This window comes from Echinops telfairi, unplaced genomic scaffold (genome assembly GCF_000313985.2).
Source record: "Echinops telfairi isolate 266 unplaced genomic scaffold, ASM31398v2 ScPeMD7_4225;HRSCAF=4972, whole genome shotgun sequence".
NCBI classification, from domain to species: Eukaryota; Metazoa; Chordata; class Mammalia; order Afrosoricida; family Tenrecidae; genus Echinops; species Echinops telfairi.
In genome coordinates this window covers 3,282,302-3,304,491 of record NW_022108124.1, presented here as the reverse complement: position 1 = coordinate 3,304,491, position 22,190 = coordinate 3,282,302, and the positions used below count along the sequence as shown (strand labels likewise).

General features: G+C 37.7%; 1 pseudogene; it reads left to right on the top strand.

Annotated features, from left to right (window-relative positions):
• The first annotated feature begins 1,017 nt into the window (after window positions 1–1,017).
• On the top strand, window positions 1,018–19,790 carry LOC101658903 (annotated as a pseudogene).
• Window positions 19,791–22,190: the final 2,400 nt, after the last annotated feature.

The following is a 22,190-nucleotide window of genomic DNA, read 5'->3' as shown; positions in this document are numbered from 1 at the left end:
GTAATATCTCTTTGCCAGGTTTTCAGGAGGCTTACAAAGATATTTTGAAGGTAAATTATCTAAACCAGATCTAATAGTTGATGCTGCTTTCTAACACATAGCAATAATGAAATGAATAAGTGAAAGATATGCATAAACAAGCAAGTTTGGGCTTAATATGATCAGCACATGCATACATATATATATGATATAGAAAGGTCAAAGAAAGGAGTAGAGCTTTGAAAATACAGGGTGATGAAGAAAAGGTCAAGAGAGAAGCCAGAGTGTTAGAGGCAGCTAAATATACATCATACTGTCATACCAAGCTCTGTGAGCCAAGAGATTGCATGTCATGTATTGAGCATTGAAAGACTCAAAACTATTCAAACTCTCTAAATGTGCCTCTGGGATTAAAAAAGAAACTTATGAAGTACCTGTTTACCTATGATTCTCTGCAAATTTAATAAAGAGGGACATGTTCATACCTCCCTAAGATATGAGCTGAATGGATGGATATAGTAAGCAACAATTCATATTCATATTAGAATTAAATAAAGAAGCACTGACCATGGCATTAAAAAATCCAGAATATCAATCATCACTGCTCCGATCTCAGAAGATTCAGAGCACTATTTCAAATAAAGCAGTTAGCAAAAACTCCCTGAAACGTTGACATGTAGGTTGGAGGTGAAGAAAACAGGTAAATGAATGGTCGAGGAATAAAATTCCAGGCAGATGGAAAAACAAGTGCATACCTCGTGTGTTCAAAGAAAAACAAGAACAAATGAACTGAAAGGAAAAGGGGTGGAAAATGAGATCAGAGAAATATTGAGGGTGGAAAGGGGACCTTGTGGCTCATGATCAGTTTATATTTCATTTTGAATGAGATGAGAAGCCACTAAGTAGAGGAAAATCCTAGTCTAACTTGGTTTCCTAAAAGGATACGCCACCTGTTATTTTGGAAGAACTAGATATGTGTCCCCTGGAATTTAGGGACATTTGCTAAGAGGAAGTTGAGTGTGTGACTCTCAACCGAAGATGGTGAAGGTGGGAGATTGGCAGGAGCTACCCAATGGTGGCCAAGAGAGGCGGTAAGGAACAACAACTCGTCAGCCTCTCATTATTCCTGTGGGCCAATGGGACTCCTCAGAAAGTAGCCAGACTTAGGCCTCCTTATATACTATAATTTCCTGGCAGGGAGGTAGGAACTTTGGAGAAGGGACAGCTGATACACTTCTAGTGGCAAAGATGATAGGTCATACTAGGTCAGGCGGGGTGTGCTTTCTCATTAGTCAGTGTGTACATGTAAGGTTTTCACCAGTTCCTCTAGCTCTCCTTCGCCAGCTCTCGGCTGTGGAGGAATCAAAGGCACAAAAATAGGAGAATGGAAAAAATAAATAAATAAAGAGGCCTACTGAAAGAACGGGTTCTTCCTCACCTCCCTTTGCTGTAACTCTTGCTGTTTGTTCCATGAGCCTTTTGAAAAAATGCATGCCTAGAGGATTGCTTGTCTTCAGGGCCACTGTTACTCATTACTCATTATAACCTAACTTGCATTATAAGGACTCGTGGTACTTTGCATAATATTTATAGACAACACAACAGCAAATTATGGAAATGAGATTTTTTTTCTAAACAGAACTTAGGGAAAGAAGGTCATTCTTGTCTTCCATCTAAATGCTGCTGTCTTTATTTAATCTTGAAAGAAATTCAACTGCAGCTGCTTGCATAAAATGTAACAGGATCTCTTTCTTACCTGTTAGGAGACCTAAAAAATGAGGCGTTAGAACCCCGGTGCAGTATTTCAGGTATAGACAATCATATAAATAAGTGATATATAAGTAAATAATGCATAGAGAATAAATTATAGAGAAAATTGATGATTATAGTATAAATATAAATGAATATTGAATGACTAATAGATTTATTCACTCATCAAATGCCTAATGAATATTCACTTTATGTTAAACACTGAGTATTGAGTAGATTCCTTATAATCCAGCAGGCTATAGGTAGATCTTTAAGGGTAAACATGCATATGATTATATAATTCTAAATTGACATAGATACTATGAAGCAAAATAATAAGATTTAATTAGTGATGGAGATTATTTTTATATTTGGAAACCAGGTAAAACCTCTCTGAACAAATGATATTGAGACTGATACTCAAAGGACAAGAGCAACCATCAGGTAAAGAGTTGGAGCTTAAAAAAAAGAAGAAGAAGAAGAAGGATTGCAGGCAGCCTGAGATTAGGAATGAGTTCTGGTCCTAAACTGTCCTTAAATCAAATTTATATGTAAGTTAAAACAGTTAGGCATAGTTTATATATAATGCCAGTTAGTCAAATGTTTGCCTTTGCATATAGTACCTTTCTGTGCATAAAATGCTTTAGAGAAACACTTCCAGATACACTAATAATATTTAATAGAAGAACAGTAATAGATAATAATGATTTGGAAAAGAAACATAAAAGAGTTGGAGTAACAGCCCATATGTAGAAAAGAGTTTGGCATTGGCCAGAAATTAAAGAGTGCCTGTATGCCTGGCATTTGGAATGAAAAGAACACTGTGGAATTGATGGAAGATAGGGCATATGCTTTGTAGACATTGAGAGTCTTGTAGACTTGGTGAAGAAGTTGCTTGCATTTTGCTCCAATTGTAATGAGAGCACTTTGATGGTATTAGCAAGGATATAAAATGAGCCAATCAATGTTTTCAATACATTTCCTGGATGCAGACTATGTTATTGAACTTCAGTCAAAGTTGAATCATGAAGACCAGTAAGGAGGCTATTGGAGAAGATCAAAGATGTTGATTCCTTGAAGTAAGTGGTAGCACGAAAGATAAGAAAAGCTAAAACCTTTTTACCTCTGATTCTACTTGCTTGTGAGGGACAAGGCATCCACTGACCATTATAATTTACCACTTCTGTGTTTGTAATTCTCAAATATTTCTCCCTGGACACAATCTCTTTCTTAAAATCATGACTCAGCTCACCCGATATCCAATTACTTAATAAATGCTTCTTTGCAGATGGCACAAATCCAAAATGAAACTCTTCACTTTCCCCTCCAAGCATGAGGCCTTTGGGAATTCAAACCATTTTCATCGCTGAAATACCAAAGCTTAGGCATCAATTGTGATGCCTTTTTTTTCTGTTCAAATCCCACTTCTCAGATACTAAACTGTTTATGGCATATGTTCTGGAAGCAGAATATACCTACATTAATAAATTTGAACAGTGCTGAAAAAGCCATACGTGATACATGCTTTCCATTGCTATGCTCGGTACTGCACATGATATCTCAAGAATTACTTTTAGTTTCAGCTCCTGGATGCCCTGGATTGTGCAGTAATCCAAGCTGATTGTGCTAAAGGGTTCAGATTAAAGGGTTTAGTTCTCTCTGAACAAAATGGAGGTAGGAGCACTGAATGTGAAGAGAATTGATATGACTGGATCTTCCTGGGTTGTTGAGAGGAAAGCTAGTTTTCGCAATGAATAAAACATACCCAAAATAGTTTTTATAATGAAAAAGTACAAGCAAAATAACCAATAAGGTATGAGTCTAGAGAAAGATTAGCCATGAGTTTCTGCTTCTCAAAAACCAACAATATCTAAAAACCAACACAGCTAGAGATACAGCTAAAATTTCAGAAAAACTGACAAGGTCTGGGTATTTATGAAAAAGGGTGAGATTTCCAAAGAAGAGCGTTTTGACTGAGAAGAATAACTGATTAAACAGTATCCCCACATATCTTAGGAAAGGGGAAGAGAATAAAGTCCATGGAGAGTTCAAAGAAGCTGAAGTCGGAGAGAGGTCTAATGGTCTACCATTTACTGATCATCCAGGCCAAGATCTTCCAGATCCACTCTTTACCTGGGGATGGGGAGAGGTAGTTGTACATGTGACCCTGTACGGACAGCACCTGTAGGTTCCCTTGCCCTCTTGCTCCCAGCTGGCTACAGTCAATGGTAGTGATACCACTGACAATGAATGAGAGGGAGGAAGAGATGTTTTTTTCCCTGCAATTAAAGGTCACAGTACCTGTTAATAACATACTACAGTTATTACAATCAGATTACTGTTATCCCTTGTACTTCCTTGCACCCTGCCTCTACATAATTATAAATTGTCAGTTTATTCTTGCAAGGGTGCATACTGATAAAAGGTTAAAAAAAAAGTAGAACAGGAAGCTCTGAGAGTAATTTTGACCCAAAAAAGAAGATAAGCACTTTAAATTCTTCGTTGCAGTTTTTGTTTACTTTTGTTTTGAGCCAGCTATTATTTTGGGGGGTATAGAATGAAGAGGTCTCAAGTGGACACCTTCCCTTCCTCCCTATTTCTTCTCCAGGGCTGTTACACAGTGTGTTACTTGAGTATTATTTGAGGCACCTCCAAGGAAAGGGGCCAGGACCTACCTGCAAGGTCAGGTTGACCTGAAGCATCTCAGGAAAGTGTCCTCCTAAAGTCTAAAATAATTGGAGGAAGAGACGTTGCACAAAAGAGTAGCAGAAAGAAATCTAGAGAGCCAGCCTCTTTTTATTATATTGCAAGACAGGAGATTTTTAAGCTCAGCAAGCTTCCCATCCTGCAGAGAACTTAATTAAAGTAAACAGAGTTTTAAAATGAGCCAAACCCAATTAGGCAGCAAGAGCTAACATTTCCCTTCAATTATTATTCACATCTTATAGTTTTCTGCTGGACATCTTCTTCTTTGTTAAATGTGCCCATCCCACCCAGCAGCCTTTCCCTGAGGTCTCAAGCACTGATCCTGTGCCATCAGATGGTATAGGCTGTCCAGAACACTCTGCCCCATCTCCCTTTTACTGTGTTCAAATAGAGACTCTTTGACACGGTCAACTCTCTACATAAAACGGAGAGACAGTGAAGGTAGCAGCTGGCAACAAACAGGGTCAAGTATTTTAGTTCTTTGTACATGCTAATTCCATATCCAGAGCTGATATGTCCTTGTAGTTTATAAGCTTATGACATGGCTTCTGAGACTACACTACCATTTAAAAATGTAAAATTGATTGTATTTTCATAGCAACAGAGACATGACCTAACGGCCATTAATGTCATTGTCTCTTCTAAAAAGAGTTGAAGTTTTAGAGCAGTGGTTCTCAACCTTTCTGATGCTGCGATCCTTTAATACAGTTCTTCATGTTGTGGTGACCCCCCCAACTATAAAATTATCTTCGTTACTACTTCATAACTGTAATTTTGCTGTTATGAATTGTCATGTAAATATCTGATATGCAGGATGTATTTTCATTGTTATAAATTGAACATCATTAAAGCATAGTGATTAATCACAAAAACAATATGTAATTATATATTGTGAAATATTTATTTTTAATTACAAATAAATGAAATTTTGTAGGTGGGCATATCTGCATGTGGGCAGACCCTCCTGGACACGGAAAGAGGGGTGTGTGTCTGTTCCTAAGATCATCAGAAATATGTGTTTTCTGATGGTCTCAGGCGAACCCTGTGAAAGAGTTGTTTGACCCCCAAAAAGTCTCGACCCACAGGTTGAGAACCACTGTTTTAGAGGATGGAAATAAAGAAGACAGACAGAATGCATCATTCATGCAAGTAATATTCTGTAATTATCACATAGTTACTGCTAAAGAAAATGTCTGAAAAAGCTACAGCACATCTCAAACACAGATATCATTTCCATGCCACTACAAATAAAAGTAGAGTGAAATATTTTTAAGGAAAAAGTTTTAAAACTATAACTCATATTACTTTTTAAAAAAATGCATTAGGCTTGCATACCTTCTTAATAAATTATTTATATATAATTATACTTTATATATAATTGTATTGACACAGATATTTCAGAATTGGGTAGAATTTGTAGTAAACATAATGATGTGAAAAGTTGATTATTAAAAAACATTTAATAACTATACGTAGAATGTTTCAACTTTCACTTTTTTCCCCATATGTCAATAGACACTTCAAATAACTCAATCAAGTATCTTAGGTCTAGTTTCTCAAAATTCAGTTAATAATAACTGTCTAATAAATGACTATTTAAAAATTAATAGATTACAATAAATAATTAATAGATGACCAGGGGGGACACTTTTAACTACTTGAAAATTAAGATGAATGCTTCAAAGAACTTTGGGTCAAAGAAGAAATTAAAACAAAGTTTCTAGAAAACATGAAAAGATGTACCCTTCAAACTATTTATTCATTTAGCCAATGAGTGCTTACAGAATACATGCTATGTCACACACACACACACACACAAAGACAACAACTTTGCCAGGCATCTGGAGTTTTAAAGACAAACAGACATTTCCTCTCCAAGTGAGACGATCACAGGTTACAATAGAAATATAGGATAAGGGTGGCAGGAATGCAGAAAAGATAATTATTAATTCTAACTGATCAAAATATAAAAGATAGAGAAATGATATTTGAGTAATTCAGCTCTTGAATTACCATGCTGGCTTTGGTTAGAGAAAGTGAACCAAAACCAAACCAAATTCACTGGCATCCAGTCAATTTCAATTCATAGCATCCCTATGGGAAAGAATAGAAATGCTCATGTGGGGTTTCAAGCGTGAAAAATGTAAATCCTTATGAGGACAGAAAGCCTCATCTTTCTCCCACAGAAATAGCTGGTGGGCTTGAATGGCTGACCTTTTGGTGAGCAGCCCAATGCACAACCCAGTACAGTACTTGAGAAGGTGATGAAGAAATCCCATGCTTCAGGAAGGCAAGAACAGGGGCATGGAATGGGACTGGGCGAAGCATAATAAGTGCAGCTGAATGTGTTTGGATGCATATGCCAAGATGAAAATAAGTCCTGGAAGGCCTTCAAGGCTCAAATTTTAACATTTAAAGCACCTGAGGATCTAGTTAAAAGAAGATTCTGCCTCAGAAGGGCTGGTGTCGGCTCTGAGAATAGGCCTTTCTAACAAGCTCTCAAGTGAAGCCAATGCTGCTTATGTGGCTGATATTCTGAGCAGCAAGGTGGTAACGGATGCAAGAGCAGGGACTATAAAGAGTTGGCGTCCTTGGAGAAAGGCAATGTCAGCAGTGTATTGGATTTGGAGTCAGATGGACCTGGGTTTTAATTACAGTTGCTTCACTTATCCATGTGTCCTTGTGCAACTTGCCTTTGGAGCCTGCGTTTCTTCATACCTTCAAGTCTTTAAGACCCTAGATGCCATAGCTGTTGATATAGCTTTCTTTACCACATTTGCCACAAATCAAATCTTTTTGTCACACAGTGTCATGCAATCTTTTCAGAACCTCCAAATAGAAAGCTTGATTAACAATCTGATCTGACCTGGTGGAACGAACTTCAAATGCACTTTGAATTGACATTTTCATCCATTCAGGAAGTTGACGGACATCCAGAACGAGGTTTTGTCATCAATCTACATTTCACCTTTTTTGAAATGAGCAAACCACTCATACATTTGAGTTTTCCCCATAGTGCTGTCCTTATAAGCTGTGTTCAACATCACACCAATTTCTGTGGCATTTTGCCCAGGCAGGAAACAAAACTTCACAGCTGCATGCTGTACTCCTAACTCAACCATCACAAAAAAACGAGGTTTGAGCAAAATAGCACTTATGAAAAAAATCACTGTGACCAGAGAGAACCTCCCCAAGCAATGCCACTACATACACTAACTCAAAGCGAGTTGCTAAATGCACCCAGCACAATTCAGTTTGTTGGGCGGGGGGGTACCCCTCATATATTCCTGGCATTCTCTTTTAATTCTGAGGTACAACAATATGAACAATATCTCTAATTAAATTCATTTAAAGAAGGTTCAACTGAAGCCTTAAATTCCTTGCATGAGAGTGCATTTAGATGCGTACAGGAGTTAACAGAGTTTGCCCCTCCTGTTACTGTCACCACACTTGAAAGTAATAATCTTCCAAAGAGAAGGGAAAGATCATATCAAGTCACACTATTTGCATTTGAAGGAGTCAAACTTCAATGCTCGATGCTTTAGCTCCCAAACCCACCAATGTAGACACTGTTGATCCCAGTTTATCTCTAGATAATTTTGTAAATATTCAAGCAATCAATAGAATACTCTGTGCATCTGTCTAACTTGCTTTACTGACTAACTATAAACAGAGAATTTAGTCCTTATTTAATCCTAAAACACATTTCTTTAATCTAGTGGTTCTCAACCTGTGGGTCACGACCCCTTTGAGGGGTTGAACGACCCTTTCACCAGGGTTGTCTGATTCATAACAGTAGCAACATTACAGTTATGAAGTAGCAACAAGAATAATTTTATGGTTGGGGGGATTACCATACATGAGGAACTGTATTAAAGGGTCGCAGCATTAGGAAGGTTGAGAACCACTGCTTTAATCAGAAGTTTTGGTTTAAGGAGTTCATTAATCTCGATCCCAAGAATTGGATCAGCCAAGACACACCTCATCCTGGAAGAATTACACTAGTCTATCCCTGTCAAAGTTTTTAAATCAATAACCTTGGAATCCTAAATGTAAAAAGATAAATATTTGCATTTTTATTAGTTTTTAAAACATTGTAGAATGTACTTCACAATTAAGGACAATGCTCAGTTGAAATGTGCCAGGAAAACTAAACAAAGACCTCTTTGATTTGATATCATCTCCCCACATTTAACTTGATTGCTAATACTAATGGACTTTGGAGAATACGTAAATATCCTCATACTCAAAGTTTAAAGACCTCTTCTACACAAAAGGTTCAGAATTAGATTTTGGTGGAAATAATAATGAGTAGGGTATACACACGAGGTGGTATCCCTCAAAAAACAGGAAATAGCTCTGCTAGGTGGAGCTTTGGAGCTATCGTAGTATGCTTTTTTTTTTTTTCTCACTAGGTGAGCATCAAGCAACTCACTCTGAGTTAGTGCACCCAGTGGTGTCACCTGGGAAGGTTCTCTCTAGTCACAGTGAATTTTTTCATAATTGCAATTTCACTGTTTTTAGCAATAGCCAATTTAAGAGAACAACGTGTGGCTATGAAATTTTGTTTTCTGCTCAGGAAAAAGCCATTGAAACTGTTGTGATGTTGAACACACGTATAAGGAAGGCGCTAAAGGAAAAACTCAAGTGTACAGTGGTTTTCTCCTTTCAAAAAAGGTGACATGTCGATTGATGACAAACCTTGTATTGGATGGGCGTCAACTTCCCAAATGGACGAAAATATTGACCAAATCAGTGCACTTGTATTCAAAGACTGACTATGGGCCACTGAAGAGATAGGGAAGTTATCTTGACTAGCCTGGAGCTCGGTTCAGTGTGTTTTAATGGAAGAATTGACAATGGGAAGGGTCACAGAAAAAGTTGTGCCTTCAGTTCTGACTGACCAGGAAAAATCAGCTTTGGAAGTGACAGACTTTTTTCCAAGGTCATTACTGGTGATGAGACATGGTGCTATTCTTACAACCCTGAAACTAAACATCAGTCAAGCCAGTGATGATGCCATCATCGCCTCACCTAAAAAAAGCTTGTCGAATGAAACCAAAAATCAAAGACAGAGCTCATTTGTCTTTTTGATGTGATGGGGGTGGGGGTGGGTAGCGCACTTGGAGTTTGTCCCACAAGGTCAGGCTGTTAATCGAGTTTTCTATTTAGAGGTTCTGAAAAGATTGCATGACAATGTATGACCAAAAAAGGCCCAATTTTCTGGTAAACAGGGGACCGGTTTTTTGCCACTATGACAATGCACCTGCTTACCTAGCCATCTCAGTGATCCAGTTTTTGGCAAAAAAATAGTATGCCTCTCTTGTCCCACACACCTCACTCACATTACCTCACTCCACGTGGCGATTTTAGTTTCAGCGAATGCAGGGGGACATCACAGGACAGTGATTTGATGACATAGAAGACGTGAAGATGAAAATTAGGGAGGTGCTTGTATAAATTATCATTAGCACTCCATGCCCCTGTAACCTTCCTTGACATAACCCTAAGAAATTCTTAACCCAGTTAATATAGATTTCTATAGATTTACCTATCCCGGATTTCATATTAAAAAAATAATAATAATAAAATCAAACAAAAAACTCCAAATCAAAAACAAAGCAGAAAATAGTAAAAACTGGAACAAATTTAAAAAGAGCCAAAAGGGAGATCAAATGATAAAGTGTTAAATTTTAACCTAACTACATTTGAATTAATCCATTTTACAATACACTGTTTTCAAGGCTGTTCATATTTTAATATATGTGGGGACCCTGCAAAAGGATTTTGAAGCTTTCACTGTCATCCATAGCCTTTTGCAAGCCAGATGCTCAGAACTTAAGCTTTAATACCATTCCCTCCTCCAGTCTTGGATCTCATTATTTATAATCCTTGAATCACACAACCTGGTGTGTGTCTTCCATGTGGACTTAGCTGCCACATCACTTAGATGGCTGCTTGTTTTAAAACAAGTCTTTAGGACCACACATGCTATTCTTTCTAATAGCCAGACACCATGTGATTTCTTGACCACACTTTGCTATAGCAGTGAATTTTTTAGAAGGGCAAATTTCAAGTAGTGCCATGTCATAAGAACTCATCATTCTTAGAGTAGGGCTACAATTAAGTGTGAGCTCAAAATATGTTTTATATATATATCTCCTTGGTCCACTTTAAAGACATCATTATTATTTTATTGGAGAAAATTGTAAGTCATCACAATAGGGCATATGGTAATTCTATCGATAGTGTCTTTGGTTTGGCCAATAGTATGGAATTTTAAAAATTGATCAGAAAGACAAGGCTCTCTAGTCTCATAAAGAGTTAATCTTGGAAACGCCCAGGGGCAATTCTACCCTGCCCTGTAGGATCAGAATCTATTCTATGGCAGTGAGAGTTGAGAAAAGGAAAGTATACATTTATAGAACAGCACTTTAGACTAAAATACATGGATCTTTGACATGTACAGATTAAAAACTTAAGTGACGACACTATTTACTCAATGAGAGTTTGAGATAGGGCACAACATCAACAACATTCATTCACAAAGGCAGAATTATGTCTGCTGAACGAAGACATGTCCATAAAAAGCAAAGAGAGTAAGAAAATTGCAAATATATGGCAGGCTTAAGGTGCTACTTATTGGGTACTCTCGAAGTCATGATCTCTAAATCCACAACCTTGGGATAGTGGTCATCTTTGCATGCTCACACTAGGGCATTTCAGCCTTAAGCCCAAGATAATATTTCAGTTCCTCTAATCTGCTACAGCTGTGTTAAGGTACAGTCTGGTTCCCTTCAGTGGAGCTTCCAAATTGGATCCTTCTGGTGTGGTTTATGATGGCTGCTGAGAGCCTCAAAAGGGCAGAATCTAAAGTTCCGATTGTGTATAGCACGCAGCATGTGTTACCGTGAGTGGAATAGAAACTCAATTAAAAGTGCCTTATTAAGAATATAATACTGGATGTATTCTCCCACTGGAGGTCTATATAAGTAATGTTAAGCATTTTTCCCAATGGCAGGTTGCACTACCTGGTTGCACCAACAGAAATTTAACCTTCAAAAGAACTCACCATTACTTAGACAGACATAGGCCCCTGGCCCCCACCTCTGGACTTGAATTTCCATTAGGGTTCTCCAAGCAACCTTGTAGTTCATTTGAGGTGACCATGGAACAATATTATATGGCAGAAATTAATTAGTCTTCTCCCTTTCCCTACCATGAGAAGCTGACCAAAGCTAAGGTGAGGCCTCCTCTGTCAAAGTGTTTTTTGAAGACGTACAAACAAGGAGGTGATACATGTAGCATAAGCATTAGGGAAGCATACCATTTTGTTGCTTTGGAGAGCAGATTAGAAGATAACATAACCCGATAACAGATGCCTGCCTTTGTTTATCCGGATAGCAGCGGTTTCATACGTACTTGTCCTTTACTGGTTGACTATGGAGCCATGGTGGCATCGTGGTTACGCTGAAAGGCTGGCAGTGAAAAACCACCAGCTGAGCTAAGAGAGAAGGCTGAGGCATTCCACTCCCGTGAGGAGCTGCCATCTCAGGCCACCACAGGAGCAACTCTACAAGGGTAGAACTCAGACCTTGTAGCTACCAGTCAGAATGGACTCAATCGCAAGGAGTTTGGGTATTTTGGGAGTGATTGGCTAACTTCACACAGCAGTATTTAAAAATTAAAAAAACAACAACAAAAAAACAGACCTGTACAAATGTTGGTAGAAGGTCTTGGTAAACATAGATAGAGATTCAGCGTTGTAGTGAATAAAGTACAAATGATACATGGTCACACAGATGACAGTAGTTTCTCTCGACTGCTCTAACCCTCTCTTATTAATGTTATGATGGGGAGCTACGGAATCAGTGACAACGCTTAGGCCACTTCACCAATGGGCTTTGTGTTGGACTCATGAGAGTTCAAACTTTTAATAATGTTGATCATGGCTACAACTATGACTAAGCTATCATTTTAAATGCATGTGACATCATTATCAATCAAACAAAAGTGTTTTTTAAATAAAAGCTGTCTCTGGCAAGACTTGTAAATATTTGGCCACAGAATTAGAATATTGGCAAACATTTTTCCATATGCGTACTAACTGGTGTTTGGAATTATTCTTCTGAAAAAGCTCTGTTATATCTTTGCCATATCTTTTTCAGTCTTTATGAAAATTATTTTTAAAACAATAGTGGTAATGCTGCTCATCACTTTTAAAATATCATGTATTGAGAAGGATGTAAAAGAAAAGGAAAGAGCCTTGCTCTCTTCCTCATAACTATTCATTCACATCAGATAAATCTTTCCTAAAACTTCTTTTGCAGATACAAACTTTTATGGCCTTATATTAAGGAAACATAAACATGTGGGTCCTGCTATTTGTCTCATTTACCAGTGTTTTTGAGTGCTCATTCCTAATGAGAAAAAATATATGTAACCAGAATCTATTATAATCTGCTAGTGAATGTGATTGTTTCCTGTTATTTTGCTTTGTTTCAGATTTTCTCTATTATATTTATGGCACATCTTATTTGCTTTAGCATTAGGTCTTAATGAAATTAGAGTAGATGAAATATCCCAGTTTAACTGTTTAAATGCATCTATGTTCTATTATTTATTCAGCACTAAGTTATTCAAAATGTTATATTATAACTCTTATAACCGCTAGTGGCAAGACACACCCAATTTACACTGCAATAAAGAAAATGTAAGTATGATCATAAAAACAAACAAAATCACCGCTAATCAATGGATGTGCTAATTTACCCTGGGATTTTCTGACTCCACGTAAGTGGAGTACAACTTAGCATGCTTTGATCATCTTAAAATGCAAAGACAGTATCTAGATTTTGGCAACATGAAATGCATATTTCAATCTACATGAAAATTCTTGTCAATATTTTAGATAAAAAATTGAGAATCACTTTTTAACAGGAAAAGAGACAAGATTTTAGTCATTAAAGTCATTTGATGTTTGACAGCTGAGTCACAAAAGGACACAAGTCTCTGACAGAGCCATTATTGGACACATTGTGGGAAATATTTTGTCTTTATGGTCAAGTGATAATTCATTTTAATAACATTTTCTGCATTAAGTATTTAAGCAAGATAAAATATTATTTAATATATTTGTTGTATATCTAGTATTATCAATAATCTAAGTATCAGTCTAATAGCATGCACTCATAAGACGTTTTATGTGAATAAATTATAATTTAATACTTTTATCATTTAAATAATTTATCAAATAAGTAATTTACAGATAGATCTGGATTGGAAACAGAGACTACCAGAAGGATGTTTACTTGTATTTTGTTGACTATCTGAGTGCACCCAACAGTATGGATCATAGAATACTACAAATAACATTGAGAAGAATGTTTCAATGTCTTCCTGAGGAACCTGCCACAAAGATCAAGAAGCATCATTCAAGCAGAGCAAAGAGGTTACTGAAAGGTTTCAATCAGGAAAGGTGTGTTATGGGGTTTTATTCTTTCCCCATACTTATTCAATTTGCATGCTGAACAAATAATCCAAGAAGGGGTACTGTATGAAGAATGCCACACCAGCACTGGAGGAAGGCCCCTTCACACCCTTCAATATGCAGCTGTTATAACCTTACTTGCTGAAAGACAAGACTTGACTCACTTAATGATGTAGAAAAAAATCCAACTTTCAGTATGGATTGCAATGCAATGCCAAGAAAACAAACATCCCAGGGGAGCCTTGGTGGGGTAGTGTCTACATATTGTGTTGTGATCAGAAAAGTCAGCGATTCAAAACCACCAACCGATCGGCAGGAGACTGATAGGACTTTCTATTCCTGTAAAGTAGTGAGATGCTGCACAAATTATAAGTGGTGGACACTGTGATCATTCTCATAATCACTGCTCATGGGTAGTGGTTTTGGCAAGATAAAAACTTCACTTTTGATATATTTTTTGAGAAACTAGGTGAAGTTGAGGTATAAGATAAAATGGAAAGCTTGTTTATTTTAATTCTTATGAACAAGAATTCTTGTTTCTCAAGGTTATGTTTTCCCTTGATTAAAGGAATTAAAACAAATAATAATAATAATAACAACAAACAGTTCCCTACCCTGTCCTATAGGGTCACTATGAGTCATCATGGACTCAATGCAACTGAGTCGTCATGGATCAATTGGTTTTGGTTTAGGCCAATAAACAACATTATGACAAAAATAATCATTGGAATTATCCGATTTCATCTTACTTATAGGCACAATCGATGTTCGTGGAAGCATCAGTCAAGAAACCAAAAACATACTGCATGAGACCACTTTGCTGTGCAAGCCCTCTTTCAAGTACTGAGGAGCAGAGATGTCACTTTGAGGGCTAAGGGGTCCTTGAGAGAAGCAATGGTGTAAATGTGGACTCGTTTTTTATTTTTAAATGAATACAACTTTTTCTGAAGTACATGTATGTTAGTTACTGCCAGATTTTGATGTCAAAATATTCATAGTATATGATATGTGGGGTGTTTTTCTAACCATATCACCCCCTCGTGGGCTATTTTCCTATGTGCACTATTTATATTATATGTTTTGGCACACTGTTTGCATATACATATAGTAACTCATAAATTTGTGTGCATGTACATGGCAAACATTCTCTTTTCAATTTCAAACTAATAAAAAATTATTCCAGAAACAAGAAGAAATGCTTTTGGTTCTTGTTCTCTAAAACAATTTTAAGATGACGCAGCACAACTCAACATTACTAACATGGTGAAAGAGGGGAAAATCAATAATATTGCTAATGTCAACTCATGAGGAAAATATGTCTACGTTTATCTGACATTATGGAAGATATTTATAGTGACAGGAAATTATCTGCTTGATTATACTGCAGTAATTAAGTGTCAAAGTTTATAGAGAAATATTTTGTTTTATCAAAAAGGATGTTATGTGTTTAGAAATGAAGATAATACCTATGAGTGGTACCATGAACTGTTTTTATAATACAAGGAAGATAAAGTATATTATATTTTGAATTGGAGTATTTGTGTCTGTATGTATTATCATTTTTTTCATTTATTTTTATGTTTTAATTCTTAATGAGGGTATTGTACTGAAGGGTCCCTAGCTACAATATGGTAAATGCTTTTCACTATGAAGCAAGTGGTTAATCACCTTAAGTAGGCATTATTCATGTGAGTTCTTTCTCAAAAACAAAAACAAAATACTCACTGCCATCAAATTAATCCTGACATTTAGTTACCCCATAGAACAGGGTAGAACTTCCCCGGTGTGTTTCCTAGACTGTAGCTCTTTTCAGGAATAGAACACCTCGTATTTTTCCTGAGGAGCAGTTGGTGGTTTCAAACTGCTCACCTTGAGATTAGCGATTCAACTGCATAGTAGTGGCTACAAGTTGGGCTGTTAACCATTGTGCCACTGGTTATTTCTAGTAGTGTAAACTCTGTTCTGATTGATGATGAACTTCAAACTTTAAGAAGCTATTACTCCGATGTATTCATCAGACGGACCCAATATCTAGTCAATTCTATTTATGAACATGGCATTCTCGAATCATACTCCTATTACAGATCCATCAATATCATGCATATCCCCTCAGAATCGTAATCCAACTTTCTCCTTTGAAAGTTGTAGGCCTGGGTCTCCCTCAATCCAATCAGCCCTATCAGTAAGAGATTGCGCTTCCCAGTTGGCTTAGGATCATGTTTCTAGTTTATACCAAATATCACTACATAATTGATAGTCCCTCTCCTCTGTCACTTTCAAAATTACCTGGATTGAATAATAAATTATATGGTTTCCTTGTATATAAAAATGATAATTAAAACTATTTGTCATTGTCACTAATCAAATAATGTATTAAGGACTATGTAGGACTTTTGACTGAACCTGTGTCCATTTTAGTAACTTAGCAAGAGTCATCTATGAGCAATATGTAAACTGCCTTTCTAGTTATAAAGATTCCAGGATTCTAATGCTCCTTCAGTCTCTTTAGGAGTCTTGGCAGCATAGTAGGTTACATATTGGGTTACTACCCACAAGGTCAGCAGGTTGAACCTACCAGAGGCTCCAAAGGAAAAAAATAAGGCTCTCTTTCTCTGTAAAGAGTTACAACCTTGGCTACCCTAGGGAACAGTTCTTCTCTGTCCTATATTGTTGCTATAAGTCAGAATTGACTTAATGGCAGTTGGTTTGGGTTATTGTTATTTTTATTTGTTGGTTTCAATGCCTTTATCAAGGAAAAAATAATCTTGAGAAAGAATTCTTTATAAGAATTAAAACAAACAGAACAAGCTTTCCATTTTATCTTATACCTCAACTTATACCTAGTTTCTCAAAAAGCATATCCAAGGTGAAGTTTTTATCTTGCCAAACCCACTTCCCATGAACACTGGTTATAAGAATGATCACAGAGTGTCCACTTATAATTTGGGTAGAATTGTCTTGGAAGCTCACAGTCCTCAGATCCTCAGGCTCAGTCTAGAAGCAACCATCATGAAATACAAAGCTTTTCAAAGGGCCAGTTTCAATCTGTCAGATTGTGTTTGGCTTAGTAACATTCCTTCAAACGTCGTGGTTCAGGGGTGGAATTCTCACTTTCCATGGTAGAGTAGGTTCCGTCCTCAGCCAACAAGCCTCATGTGTAGTCACTGCATCTGTCAGTGTGTGTGGTATAATGTTGAACAGGTTTCAACAGAACTTTCTTATTGAGATGGCGTAGAAGCAATTGCTGAGAACCTACTTCCAAAATTCAACCAATAAAAAAATCTTTGGGATCACAATGATCTGATGATCCATAAGTAATCATAAGGATGGACCGGGAACAGGAAGTGTTTTATTCTGTCAAGTTGGGGATGACACAACCAACAACAACAACAAGCTATCGATCCTGTTGTTGTTGTTAAGTGCCAGCAAGTCAGTTCAACCCATAGCAACCTTCTGCGCGCACACACACACACACACATCCAAACACTGCCAGTCCGGTGGCATCCTCTCAATTGGTCCTATGCCTGAGTCCATCATTGTAGCCCAGTGTCATTCCATCTCCTTCAGGGCCTTCCTCCCTTTTCTCAGTCTCAGAATTATACTATTTGATTAATTGTTTTTATAGGTATTGATTTGTTTCATCATCACCATGTCCTACAAGTATGTTTGCTCTGAGTTCTTGGGAATCGTCAGTGAACAAAAAAGACGAATATCCTTGCCTCGACAGAGTTTACATTTTACCTCAAATTCTGTGTAGTAACTCTCTTTGCATTTCAAATGAGATAAAATTTAAGCTCAGTAATATAAGCAATTGGCCTACAATCAATCAACTGGTAGGAAACAGAGTTAGCATTCATACTCAAGGTTTCTAATTCTCTCTCCACAATCTACACATTGTGAAGGACAGAATTCAGCAGGGAAGCAGCTTAGAGAAAAGCAGAAGCTGCTCCAAACTGAGGTGGCTAGAAGATAATGTTATCATATGCTTTTATTTGGGGTCTTTGATGATGCTAATCATTTCTTAAGGAAATGAAACCCCTAATGGCTCTAAAAAAGGAATCGATCTTATGAAACAGAAGGACTAGCAGATGGTAGATTGCTCCTTTGCTTCTTGGCATCTCCTGCTGAAAGAATGTGCTATACAGGGTGGTTAGGTATGTTTGACTTCTTGGGACTTAACTAGTATATGTTTCTGAAACAGATGCTCTTTCCTTAGCTCAAGTTCAACAAATTCACAAGCAACAATCTGCAGTATTTCCTTTCTGTCACTCTTGTCATATTGTGTCCAGTTTTATCAACTCTAATTAGTGTTGACTGAAATATGGTCTAAAAGAAGCCAGGAATTTCGTAATAAGTCGGAAAAAGCAATTGCTGCCATTATATTTTGTTATCATTGAGTCATGGTAACTCTACTCCTGGTGACTGCATCTATTAGCAGAATGAAGCTTCACGTTCCATCGTCATGACAACTGTTGACATATTTGGGTCCACTGTTGTGGCAATTGTGGCAATGACCTCATTGAGGCGTTTGCTCATTTCTGATGACCTCTCCATCAAAAATTGTATTCTTTTCATATGACTGGTCTTTCTTGATGACATGGCCAAAATAAACAAGCTGAAGCCTTGCCATCCGTGCTCCTATGGAGCTTGCTGGCTGTATTTCTTCTAAGGCTGATTGCTTTCTTCTTTCAGTAGCCAAGGGTATGCTACTTGATACTCTTGGCCAACACCCCAACTCAAAGATACTGAATCTTCTGGACACCTTTGTCCAACTTTCACATGCATACAAAATAATTGAAAAGACCATGGATTGTCTCCACATACCTTAGTTATGTGTGCTCTTTGGAACTGAAAAGGTCTTTTGTGGTAAATTTGCATGATGCAACACATCGTTGGATATCTTGGTTGCTGTGTTCATGGACATGAGTTTGTTGATTGAAGTAGATGAGAATCATTGACAACTTCTAATTTTTTTTCTCCAGAAAGAAATAATTAAAGTTCCCAATTTATCCCAATAGGATATATAACAAGTATAACCTCTTCCAGTTAGTATTATATTTAATACATTTCCAAACAACAGAGCTTATTAGACAGTGACAATATACAGGTCAATGGATAGATGTTATGAGAGTTACAAGGATGATAATATATGGTCTTGGTCTTTGGGGATTTTGCAATGTAGTAGGAGCTTAAATTAGTACGCAAGTAATTATAATGCAAGGAATGTTGTTTGAATTGCCACAAGAGAGACTCAAACAGAGGAAGTAAGACTAACTTCCTCTTCTTTGGATTGGGAGGAGCTTGGGCAGGGTAGAGCTAAGTATAGAAGTACTGGTGAAGTTCAGGCTTTGCCAGATGAAGATACTTATGAATCGAGAAATAATAGAGACAGAGGGTGAGGGGATGCTTCTGGGGTAAGGAAGGTGAAGAGGCAGCGATCACAGGCTCAGTCGTAAAAGTCCCTTGCAATTTCTGACTGCTGGAAGACCTTGAAGAAGGCCGGAAAGAGGAGGATATGGCATGGTTAGCAGGCGTCTAGAAGTTGAGGAAGACATGGCACAAAACGGGCAGAAATGATCCTTGGGTCTTGAAGAACAATTTACAAAAATCAGATCTACAGCCTTAAAATACAATGTGGACCTAAATATCCAGAAGTACCCTCCTTGTAAGATTTGTAAAAAAAATTAATATGAATGGAATTAATAGTTCTAATGGAGTGGTGCACCGAAGAACCATATCAGTCCTAGCAAAACGGTGGCAACCATACTGCATCAAAGTTGTCCAGCAAGAGTTCCAGAGTCTAATTATGCCTAAAGAAAATATGAAACTCCCTCAGTGGCCTGAGGGACAATGTTACAGTAGTTAATCAACAAGAAAAACCACAGGCCATCCATCCCCCATTCAATTTAAGCAGCCTTCCTTCATTTTCCACTGCAGTACATTTTTTAGATATTCTTTGCCGACCTCAAAGTACTGGAAATAATGTGCCCACTCAAGGGAAAGGGCAAGTTCTCTTAAGATGCTGTAAATGATACAAATTTTTTTGTCCATTTGAAATATATAAATGGGCTACAACAACAATAAATGATAGAGAGGCCTTTCCAGATAAGTGAGGATGTTTACAGAGTGGTTATCAACTTTGACTTGAGGATAAGATATATGAGTATAAGGTATCAGGGTTGTGGTGATCTTGAAAATTAAGGATAAAATAACTATTTAGGCCATGTTGCAATAGAGAGTTACTGAAGGATTCTGTGTAGAAAGATGACATTGTCCATATTTAGTTTTAGCGAGATCAGTTTTCCAGGAGTTGGAATGGGTGAAAGAGAAGGCAGTGAGACTAATGAGAAGGTCACTGTCAAAGAAGAGATCATGAGGGTCTGTAGGAGATGTGGGAGAAAAACTGGACTTTCTGCTCCGGTAAAGAGTTACAGTCTCAGAAACTCACAGGGGCAGTCCTACCCTGTACCTTCATCACTGTGAGTCAGCATCAACTACAGGGCAGTGAGTTTAGTTTGGTAGTAGATGTGGTACTTGTGAGAGGAAGAAGGAGGCAATGAACAGAAGAGGTTTTAAGTAAATAATCACAATTATTTCCCAATGAAGAGAGAAAAACTCCGTACCTTTTATAATATTTGAAAACTAAGAATTGATAACAAGTGATAGAGGAGAGGAACCAAGATGGCAGCGTAGTCAGATCCCTCATAACGTCACTTTTACAACAAAGACTCCAGAAAATAAGTGAATCAGGTATGAACTTTATGAACAGATGACAACTTTGCAACCCTGAGCATCAAATCCAAGGCTAGAGAATTGGGCTGAGGGCCAAGTGAAAGAGAGATTGTACAAAAACTGAAGACATGGATTCAACCACAAATCAACAGCACCAGTTTCTAAGACTGACCACAAGAGCCAGAGCCAGATCAGACATCTGCTTCTCCACCTGGCTGCTAGTGCTGCGGGGCTGAGAACCAATACACCTCTTTCCACCACAGCCACCTATGTTGGGAGCCAGAGGACCAGCAGTTCTCACCCCTTAATGTGGCCACTGCATCAAAGGTTCCTGCACTGGTGGCCAATGCGGCCAGCTGCACAAGTGGCCCACAGATGAGTGATGACTCCTATTCTCTCTAGCAACCTGTGCTGGGGACCTGAGGACTGGCAGCACACCCTCCCTTGTGTTGTGCTAGATTAAGCAGAAGCATACTTTCCTAGTAAACACCCATGCACTGGCAACAGCTCTTTACCTTGTCCTCTGTACCACCCTTCCTTACAACCAGGACCTTGTGCCCTCTTCCATCATCCCTGCACAATCCTGCCTGTTCTGGACATTGGTGAGTTTCTGAATACCACTCCATGACCAATGGCCTGTGCAGCCTTGCACCAATCCCCTGGCAACCAGCAGTGCACACACACAACACCTCATACAGGCAACACTGAGAATGCTTCTTGCAACCACCCCCAACTGACTGGCTATGCAAACACATCACCTCTCCAGCAATGCCACCTATATCCTCAGCAAACCAGTAAGACTAATGATTAGATGTGTATAATTATACATCCAGCTACTGCTAAACCCACTCAAAGTAAGGTGGTGAGTGTGTTAAGGTGGCCAGAGTAGCATGCAAACCCCACCTACTTTTATTTATATATATATATATATTTTAAAACCCACAAAATAAGAACACAATATGCAAACAAACTCATTGCCATGAGTAAATTCTGACTCATACAACTCTATGGGCTAGAGTTGAACTGTTCCATAGAATTTATGAGATTGTAAACCTTTACAGGAGAAGACAGCCTCATCTTTCTCACTTGAAGGGACCGGTGGATGTGAACCGCCAACCTTGTGGTTAGTAGCCCAACACTTTGCCTGCTGCACCACTAGGACTCCTGGTAAACAACCACACAAAAAACAAATTAAAAAACACCTTAATGCCTCAGAGATAACAGAAAATATCCAGACATAAAGAAGATACCCATTGTCGTATTTTTACTACAGCAGCCCTAAGAAACTAGGATATTAATAGTCTTTCCAATATAATTAGTACAATTATATTTTAAAGGAAATCACATTTGTTATATGTCATCAAGATCTTATGTTTGAAAAGAATAATTTCATCTCTTATAACTAAATTCCTAAATTAATAAATTGAAAGTATTCATGAAATGATATGCCATAGAATTCAATATGGAAGACAAAACTTGCTCAAAAATTTTGACACAACATCATAGAATGAATCCAGGTTAAATTCCCCTGGGC